The sequence below is a fragment of the Gossypium arboreum genome, chromosome 6 (genome assembly GCF_025698485.1).
Source record: "Gossypium arboreum isolate Shixiya-1 chromosome 6, ASM2569848v2, whole genome shotgun sequence".
Taxonomy (NCBI): Eukaryota; Viridiplantae; Streptophyta; class Magnoliopsida; order Malvales; family Malvaceae; genus Gossypium; species Gossypium arboreum.
The window spans coordinates 14,949,008-14,958,707 of record NC_069075.1 but is presented as its reverse complement, the minus strand read 5'-3'; the positions used below and the strand labels follow the sequence as shown (position 1 = coordinate 14,958,707).

Below are 9,700 nucleotides of genomic sequence, written 5' to 3'. Positions count from 1 at the left end.
GGCCATAAAATTTACCAAACTAAAATTTTAACCCCGTAATGCAAGAACTTAGATAGTTTTTAGCATTTAATTGTAAGAAAAGAAGAAAGGATTTTCAAATGAGACCTTCTAACGCAATGAAATGATAATGGTGCTAGCGGCAACGATTTGGTGGTGTGCGCAATCATATCGACTATTGTTCTCTCACCTCATCTCATTGTGGATTGATTAGGGAATATTAACCATCATTAATGAAAACTTTAATCACCTCGTTATCAAAAAAGACAAAATCTCTCCACACATGATATCAGGCCTAACATGAGCCGCAAAAAGTCAATTTTGAATGTTTAAATTAATATGTTGGAGAAAGGACTTGTTTGAGGATGGATTTGAGTCTTTTAAGGAGTCAAGGGTTGCATTGTTCAACTGCCTCGGTGAATTGAATTTTCCACTGCTCAAATTAAATTCCACTGGCCTGTGACGGTGATTGCGGAGGAGCTTGAAACTTTGAAGACTCCTCCAAGTATTATCCATACTTGGAAGTCCAATTATTTTCTACGAATAAGGTACAATCATTTCAATTTTTTTCCTCTAGAATCATCAGATTGGAATGAAGCATCTTATAAAAGTGATTGAAATGAAGTTTCGCAGGCCTAGCCTGTACTTCATGAACAATGCAAGTCCTTGGCAGTAACCGGATATCCGTGCTTTTTTTTTTTTTAAATTATTTGATTCTCCAAATTTATCTAAAAATTTGAGTTCATAAATTATTCAAGTATTACTACTCAATATTATTATATGTTGGACATTTGAATATGTAAAAAAATCTGAATTTAGCATTTTCAATCAGATTCGAATCTACAAAATTCAAATCTATCCACGAAATAATATAAATTCAAAGAAAAATTAATTTTAAATAAAATTATTTATAATTAACATTAAATAAATACAAATTAACAAAAGTAGTTAAATAAAAATCTAAACAAATTAAACATAATAATTTCACAATAATTTTTTTAAATATAAATGACTGAGCTTTTATTTAATGAATAAAGAAAGTAATTACAAAAGTGGGCCTTAGACCTGCCCGCCTCAGAATATAACCAATAATCCTAAGTTCCTAAAAAGCAAACTTAAAGAAAAGGAATAAAGTAGAAACTGACAAAAATATTAAATGCATATAGAAAGAAGATAAACCTACTCAGCCCCAGTAATTTCAATGATAGTTGGACTCCACAATGCTTTTTGAATCGTAATTTCAAGGTTGTCCATCCATTATGTCGATAGCTCTGCCCAAATAAAATACATCCATTGCTATCCCCTAAACTTCACCCCCTTCTCTCCATCATCTTCTAGTCTGGTCTCCTTCCCCAACGTCCTTTTGGAAACAAATTTTGCAGATTCGGGTCTTCTTGAACCAGGTAAAAGGTTACTCCGCTCGCTAAAGCTTCTTTTGCAATCTTATGGGCACACGAGTTTTCTATTTTGAGAATATGTTGGAATTTTATTGTTTGGAAATGAACACTCTTACTTTGAATATCCCGTATGATTGTTCCTATTGCTTATCTATCTGTTTCAGTTGATTGACACTTTCTGATTACTGTTCGCGAATCCCCTTTGATTTGTACTTCTTGAAAACCCATTAAGATCCCTAACTTAATTGCTTCCAATCCTGCATATGCTTTTGCCGCGAACAGAGATGGAACATTATTGTGAAGGATCGTCTTCGAGGCCAGCAATTTGTCTCTGAGGCCCCAAACCACCACTCCGGACACAAATTTGAAAGTTCTTTTGTCAAACGCCATGTCAAAGTGCACTTTAACCGTTGGTAAGGCTTCCATATTTCTGTATCTTCTAGCCTTATCTAGGCTTTCCTACTTTGCTCTCGTTCCCTCTTGCTCAGCCTTATAACTTATAATTTTCTGTGATAGTTGTCTTCCTGTTATAGACACCTGCTCATGGACAAGCTGGTTTCTGGAATACTAGATAAGCCATAAAGCATAACAGAAAAGTCGACTCTGCTCCTCGGACCCTTTCATGAATACCCAGGTAAGCAAGTCCCATAGCTCAAAGATTAAGTTATTATTGACCCAAGAGATATCTAAAAGCTGCCAAACTTCTATACTTGTAGGACAGTGTCTGCATATGTGAGAGCATCCTCATCCCCCGAGCTACAACGGAGGCATTGGATGTTCGTGAGTACCCTTTTACACCTAAGGCTGACAAACGTGGGCATGTAATTCTAGGAAATATGCCAGATCGTTATTGCAACTTTTGTGGGAAGCTGTAAACTCCATAGTTTGCTGTAAATTTTTTAGATTCGGCCTGTAATAAATAACTTCTAGAATCTAGTAAAGAATTCTGTAATAGTTTATAGGCACTACGTACAGAAAACTCTCCCGACTATTCTCCCTTCCAAACTTGAAAATCCGCATGACTAGTTCCTGCAATAGGGATCTGCAATATTTTGTGAGCTACTTCTTCATTAAAGGTACTGCATATCAACTCTGTTTTCCATTTTCTACTCGAACAATCAATTAGATCTGAGACTAACTCCAGCTCCTTATTGTCTATCCTGTCCTGTTTATTGATTGTATCTATCCCTGGGATCCAACAATCATTCCAAATGGAAATATCCCTTCCATTTCGCACTCTCCAGCATAATCCATCTTGAAGAAGTCCTTTTGCCGCCCAAATTCTCTTTCAGGTAAGGGAAGGTAATTTTCCTAATCTTGCCTCAAGAAAATTAGACTGTGGATAATATTTTTCCTTTAAGACTTTTGCTAATAATGAGTTAGGGTAACAAATCAATTGCCAGCCTTGTTTAGCTAAAAGTGCAATATTAAAATGACTTAAATTTTGAAACCCTAAACCCTCATTTTCCTTCAAACTATAAAGAGTTTTCCAAGTACACCAATAAATACCCTTTTTTCCTCTTCCCTGTTACCACCAAAATTCGCAATAATACCCTTCATTTCATCACATAGGGTTTTCGGCAGTAGGAAACATGCCATCGTGTAAGTTGGAATCGCCTGAAGGATGGCTTTAATAAAGACTTCTTTTCCTCATTTGGATAGATATTTATTACTCCAGCTGTCAATACTCAATTTAATACGATCCTTTAAATTTTGGAAAGACTTTTTTTTTCTCCTACCCACTATATTTGGCAAACCAAGATAGCGTTCTGGTTCTTCCGAACATCAAACTGACAATAGACTAGCAATTAACTGTTTATTCACCTCCGTCATATTCTTGCTAAAGAAAACCACAGACTTTTCAAAAATAACCTGTTGACCCGAACAAGATTTGTAATAGCTTAGGATTACTTTTAGCCGATTCGCACCTTAAACTGTTGCCTCCCCAAATAGAATACTATCATCTGCAAATAATAAATGCGATACTGCTGGTCCACTCCTACTAGCTTTCACCCCTTTTAAGCTTCCTTCCTGCATCGCTAGTCTCATTAAGCTCGAAAGACCTTCTCCACATAATAAAAAAAAATGGACTTAGTGGATTTCCTTGTCTAAGACCTCTGGTTGGTTGGAATCTCTCCTCAATCAATCCATTAATGACAATTGAATAAGAAACAGATGTTATGCATTTCATAACCCCTTCAACCCATTTTGTAGCAAACTTTATTCGAATCATCATTGCCCTTAAAAAACTCCATTCAAACCTATCATACGCTTTACTCATGTCCAGTTTCACTGCCATTAATCCCTTCTCTCCCTGCCTTTTGTGCTTAAGCGTATTAAGAATTTCGTATGCTATCAACACATTGTCCGAGATTAATCGTCCTGGTACAAAGGCACTTTGCGCTTCATCAATACACTTTCCAATCACTATTTAGAAACGGTTTGCAATCACCTTCGCCAATATTTTATATAAAACATTACATATACTAATTGGACAAAAATGCGACATATTTATCGGATTATATTTTTTCAGGATAAGCACGATATTAGTATGATTTAGCGAACTAACCTCTATATCACCATTAAGAATCTGTAAGCAAACAGAGGCAACCTCATCTCCAATAATATGCCAGTATTTTTGGTAAAACAAAGCTGGAAACCCATCCTCCCCTGGTGCTTTAGTTGCCCCCATCTCAAATACCGCTTCTCGAATTTCTTCACTGGTATACATTACTGTTAATTTCTCATTATCTCCCTCAGACACACAACAGTCAATGCCAGACAGCACATAATCATAATTTCCTCTATTTCCAGCCGTAAATAAGTTATGAAAGTAAGACCAAGCAACAGCTTCAATTTCATTCAAAGCCTTCGTTTCCCTGCTTTCATCGTTCTGTAACTTATGAATCCAATTCTTTCGTCGTCGTTGAGATGCTGAATTGTGAAAAAAAGCTGTGTTTTTATCCCCAAATTTTAGCCAATTGAGTCTAACCCTCTGCTCCCAGTAACATTCATCTTTTTCTATTTTGAAGTTTAGTTGAATTCTCGTATCAATCATTTCTGCCATATTTCTTTCATCTCGATCATTACTCATCAGTTTCGTTAATTTATTTGTAAGAATCTGTCGTTTTCTCCTTCTACTCACTCGAATATTCCCTGCCCAAAAAATCAAACCTTTCTTTAGATTTTCTAGCTTCATCAGTAGCATTCCTGAGGATGACTCCCATAAGCGCTTAACTTCTTCAAAGAAAGTATCTTCCAGCACTCGCCAAGATTCAAATTTGAAAGAAATACTTCTTTGTTTTTCGTCGCCTTTCTTTGTATTAATAAAAAATGGGCAATGATCTAAGAAAGTATATACTAGATGTTGAACTTTGACCTCCAGAAACATGGAAATCCATCTTGCCATAGCAACTCCTCTATCTAACCTTTCTTGAATATTTGTCTCTGGCAAATTTCCTCTCTCCCATGTAAACCAAGTGCCAAAATACCCTACATCAATCAGTTGGTAGTCGTCTAAAGTTTTACGGAATGACTACATTCCTCCCTCATCTCTTGGCAATCCTCCATTTTTTTCAAACCCATACATGATTTTATTAAAATCTCCACATACAAACCAAGGGATATCCTCTACTGTTGTTAAACTTTTTAACACCTCCCAAGCTTCATTCCTATCCTGTGCATATGGCGCACCATAGAATCCTGTATATCTCCACTTTGTACTAGCTTCATTATCATCGACAAATACATCAATATGCCTTTTGGAAAAAGTTTGAAGTGTTATGTTAATATCCACTTTCCATGCCAAACATAGCCCTCCCCTAGTGCCTTCAGCGTCGACCTCAATTCCATTTTGAAAACCATAACTTCTTCGTATTCGTTCCATTTTTTTCCCATATAACTTCGTCTCCATAAAGAAGACCATTTGGGGATTGTGTAACTTTAGCATATGCCAAAGTCGACGAATTGTTCGTGGCCTCCCCAAACCACAAACATTCCAACTCAAGATTTTTATTTTGACCGGTCGGCTTGCCTTTCAGCAGCCGCTGATAATAAATGATCAGAATCTTCCCCTATCCTGGTCCTTGTCGTAAGAGTTTCATACCCTCCTCTGTTAGATGTCTCTTCTATCACGCCTCTACTTCTCTTCTTCCCTTCTTCTCCAATGATAACGCTGTCTTCAAGATCATGCTCCATGGCAGATTGTGATTGATCCATCCCTACATATCTCATTGACTGATCTAGCAATGGCATCTTCCCTTTCAAATTAAAACCCAAAATTGGATCAATTTTTATCCCACATTTTCCAACAGTTCTTTCTTTCCAAGACCGATCTCTCAATACTTTGCTTCCATTCCATTGTCCCCTATTATTCCCCTCACCTTCCTCCCTAAGCCAAATACTATTTATTAATAGTACTCTACGGGATTGGGATCTCAATGGTAAATCCCACCCCATATTAGCGACCTCTACCCCAAGCATCATTTTAGCATCACAAAAAAAATTATTATATCCCAATCTACCACAATAAAAATAGAAAAGTGATAGACGTTCATATTTGAACATGATGTAGGAGCATTGTCCATTAAACATTATCTGTTTCTTTCTTTTCAACAGACGTCTGATGTCCAATTTAGTTCTAACTCACATATCATTTCGATTTTCTTTCCCTATGCCTGATCCATCATATTTTAAAAACTCTCCTAAGAAGTTCCCCAACTGTACTGCCAAGTTTTCAGAAAACAAATCAACAGGGACATCATGAATTTGAACCCAAAAAGGGGTATGAATTAATGGAACTTTCAGTGGGTCTTCCTCTTGTTGTAGATGAGATAGAATCAAGAAATGATTATTAAAAGTCCATAGGGCTCTTTTTAACACCCGTTCCAAATCCATAATGTGAAAAAACTGAAATAAAAACCTCTTTTTTTCGAGATCCCGAATTTGAACACCCTTTACTGGATGCCATAGATTAGCCATTGTACTTTTCATGGCTGGGAAGTGAATTAAACAGGCTGTTAAAAAATAGCCTACCAGATAAAGCTCTATTTCCCTTACTACGAGAGGATCTGTTGATATCTGTAAAATTTTGTTTTCCTCATCATTAAGAGACAAAACCGCTAAATCATTCTCCATTCCTGCAGGACGTGAAGTCGAACGTGATGAAAAGCTTCTGACAACCAGCAGATTGATGCTAATCTCTATACTCCAGACAGATCTGGAAAATGAAAATAATAGAACACCGATTGAAAAAAACCTAAACGCATACCAGGGGCGGCAAACAAGAAACGTGCTAGGGTAGCAGACTTTTTTTTAAAAATAATTTCACAACAATTTAAATATACCTACCAACTTTGCATAAGAATTTTAAACAAATTAAAAGTCTCAAATAACTTAGTTTCACATTTAGAGTTTAAAAGTTATATATTATTAATATAAAAATGTACATTATATGATTATAAATATAAATAAAATTGCGTATAATTAATAACCTACACCATTAATCACATATATTAGGAAAATGATTGTCTCACCGTCTCTAACTCTCCATGTGACATCCCGAATTAGGATTTAGTCGGAATAGTAATTTTGAAATCACAAATCTGAAGTAGAAGTAATTAATTTATTATTATGATGAGGTCTATGATATAATTGCATGCTTATGTGAAAATTTCATGAAGAAATTTTATGGAAAAGGGGTCCAATTTGACATTCAGGACTAAATTGTAAAAGTTGCAAAATGTGAGTTCTAGAAGCTTTAAGCATGAAATTGCCATTGATTTTTAACTAGAGGTCCTTAAATAGCAATTTTCCTAATTTCTATTTTTATGGACAAAAAAGGGTATGAATAGGAAAAATTTGAAAGAATGGCCTTAAGGGCATTTTTTTCATTTGATTAATAAAAGAATTAAAAGGGAAAATGAAGTAAAAATCTTGTCCATCTTTTCCATCAAGTGCCGAAAATTTGAGAAGCCATAGCTAGGGTTTTTCTTCAACATTCAAGCCCGATTATAAGTATGTCCTAGCCCCGTTTTTAATGTTCTTTATGTTTTTGAGATATTTGAAGCATGGTCTAGCTATTTCTACTACTATTTTGAGCTAGAGTTCATGTTCAAAAATTACCCATGTGTGACATGCATGTATTTTTGTGTTTAATGGAGGAATAAGAAAGTTTGATGCATGATAAACATCTTTTACTAAATGGTTTTTCATGAAAACACCTAAAAACGACCTTTTGGTAAAATTTGTAAAATAGGTGGTTAAAAATCTTATTTGAAAGAAAATGTGGGCTGATATAAGTATGATATAAGTTCAGCTAGGCTTGGGTATCAAAGAAAATGAACACATTTCATTTTACAAGTCTAGGGGCTAATTTGTAATTATGTAAAAGTTTAGGGGGAAAATTATAATTTTATCAAAGTATGATTTATGGACTATTTTGAACAATGTGATAATTAAATAAGTGAAATTTGCTATTATAGATCAAGAAAAACGGAGTCCGGACCTAAATTGAGGAAAGAACAAGGTTGTGGACTAAATCGAATAGTAGCCATATTTTGGGTACCGAGGTAAGTTCGTGTGTAAATGATGCAACATTACATTATTATTTTTTAATGCTTTAATATTGCATGAATTGGGTAATTGTCTTTGTGGATTTAATTAATGATGACTCGGTGACAATTCAGTGAAGTTTGATATCTTAAAACCCCAGTTGAACCTTAGGAATAGTTAGGATACAAATGTTATGACATTAGGGTTATGCACGGACCCATGTAAGACCATGTCTGGGACATGGCATTGGCATCGATCTACGATCCCACGTAGGACCATGTCTGGGACATGGTATTGGCATCGGTAGGTGATCCCATGTAAAACCATATTTGGGATATGACATTGGTATCCTACCATGTGTATGAGAGTTCTCGAGTATCCTTTAGTAATTCCGAGTGGTTCAACGGGTAATCCAAAGACTATGTCAAAGAGATGACACGGTATGATCATAATCATGTCTTGTTTATGTATGTTTAAGTGCTCAATTATGCCATGTTAATTGCATTTGAAGTCAGATATGTGTTTGTGTAAATAAGGGTGGCAATTGGATTGGAAAATAGCCTCAATATTGCCTACACGGTCTGCCCCATGGGCATGTGATCCGACCGTGTGTCTCCTGTACCTTAATTAGGTAAAACAAAATGCTCTATAGTAAACACACAGGTAGAGACACGACCGCGTGTCTTAGCTGTGTAAAGGACATGGCCTCAGGACATGGGCGTGTGACCAGGCTGTGTGAAGTCTGCACTTAATTTTTAGAATTTAATTCGCCACACAGCCTAAGCACACGGGCGTGTACTTGGCCGTGCGACCCCAATTGTGTGATGAAATAGAGAAGTTACACGGGTTGAGGACACGGGCGTGTCCCAAGCCATACGGGCGTGTGTGACCACACGACCTACCCATACGGGTGTATGATCCTATTTCATGAAAATTTTTCTAAGTTTTCCCAAAATTTTCTAAAGTACTCAATTTAGTCCCGAACTACTCCCGATGTATGTTTTGGGCTTCGTAGGCCTATATAAGGGACAATTTGCATATGTATGAATGAATTTTATTTGAACAAAATTTTATGGCCTGGTTTGTTATGTTTGCTTGTGATTAAATCTGGTAATGCCTCATCCTGTCCTAGTGTCGGGTATGGGTAAGGGGTGTTACATTTAGTGGTATCAGAGCTACGGTTTAGTCGATTTTTGAACTAATTTAGCATGTGTACGAGTTTAGCTATACATGCCATAAATGAATTATGATAGTGTGATGACTCTTGACCTTTTAAATTGTGTTTTCATATAGTAATGGATCCCAATCGAGCTGAAGCTGATGACGTAGAAAGTAATGCACCAGCTCCCACTCAAGGGGCAGCGCCAGTTGAGAGTAGACCCGTGACCATGAGTCAAGGAGGAGGAGATGAGGCTAAGGAAGCCTTTCTCCATATGATGAATGCCTGGTATACAGATTTCGTTCGAACGAACCCGAATGCTCAACCCTCTCCACCCCCACCTATCCCTCAACCTGTTCTTGTAGTACCCCAAGATATGGATTTTATGAGATTGAATAGACCTCCAGTGGATAAAATTCGTAAGCAAGGAGCTAAAGAGTTTTGAGCTAGTATAGATGATGATCCCGAAAGGGCAGAGTTCTGGTTCGAAATACCATCAGAGTATTTTATGAGTTATCATGCACACCCGAGGAATGCATGAAGTGTGTTGTGTCACTCCTGAGAGACTCGGTTTGTCAGTGGTGGAACACCCTTG

General features: G+C 36.5%; 1 long non-coding RNA gene across 4 annotated transcripts; it reads left to right on the top strand.

The window, feature by feature from the left end:
• Positions 1–1,164: 1,164 nt before the first annotated feature.
• LOC108486720 (uncharacterized) lies at positions 1,165–6,787 on the top strand. 4 transcript variants are annotated; one of them, XR_008284425.1, is made up of 6 exons: positions 1,165–1,400; positions 1,677–1,807; positions 1,928–2,028; positions 2,111–2,470; positions 2,639–2,696; positions 6,539–6,787. It is a non-coding gene; the product is annotated as an uncharacterized LOC108486720 (long non-coding RNA). The 4 variants fall into 4 exon arrangements; XR_008284424.1 differs by having other exon boundaries at positions 1,911–2,028; positions 2,116–2,470; XR_001871524.2 differs by having other exon boundaries at positions 1,166–1,400; positions 1,911–2,028; positions 2,639–2,686.
• The last annotated feature ends 2,913 nt before the right edge of the window (positions 6,788–9,700 follow it).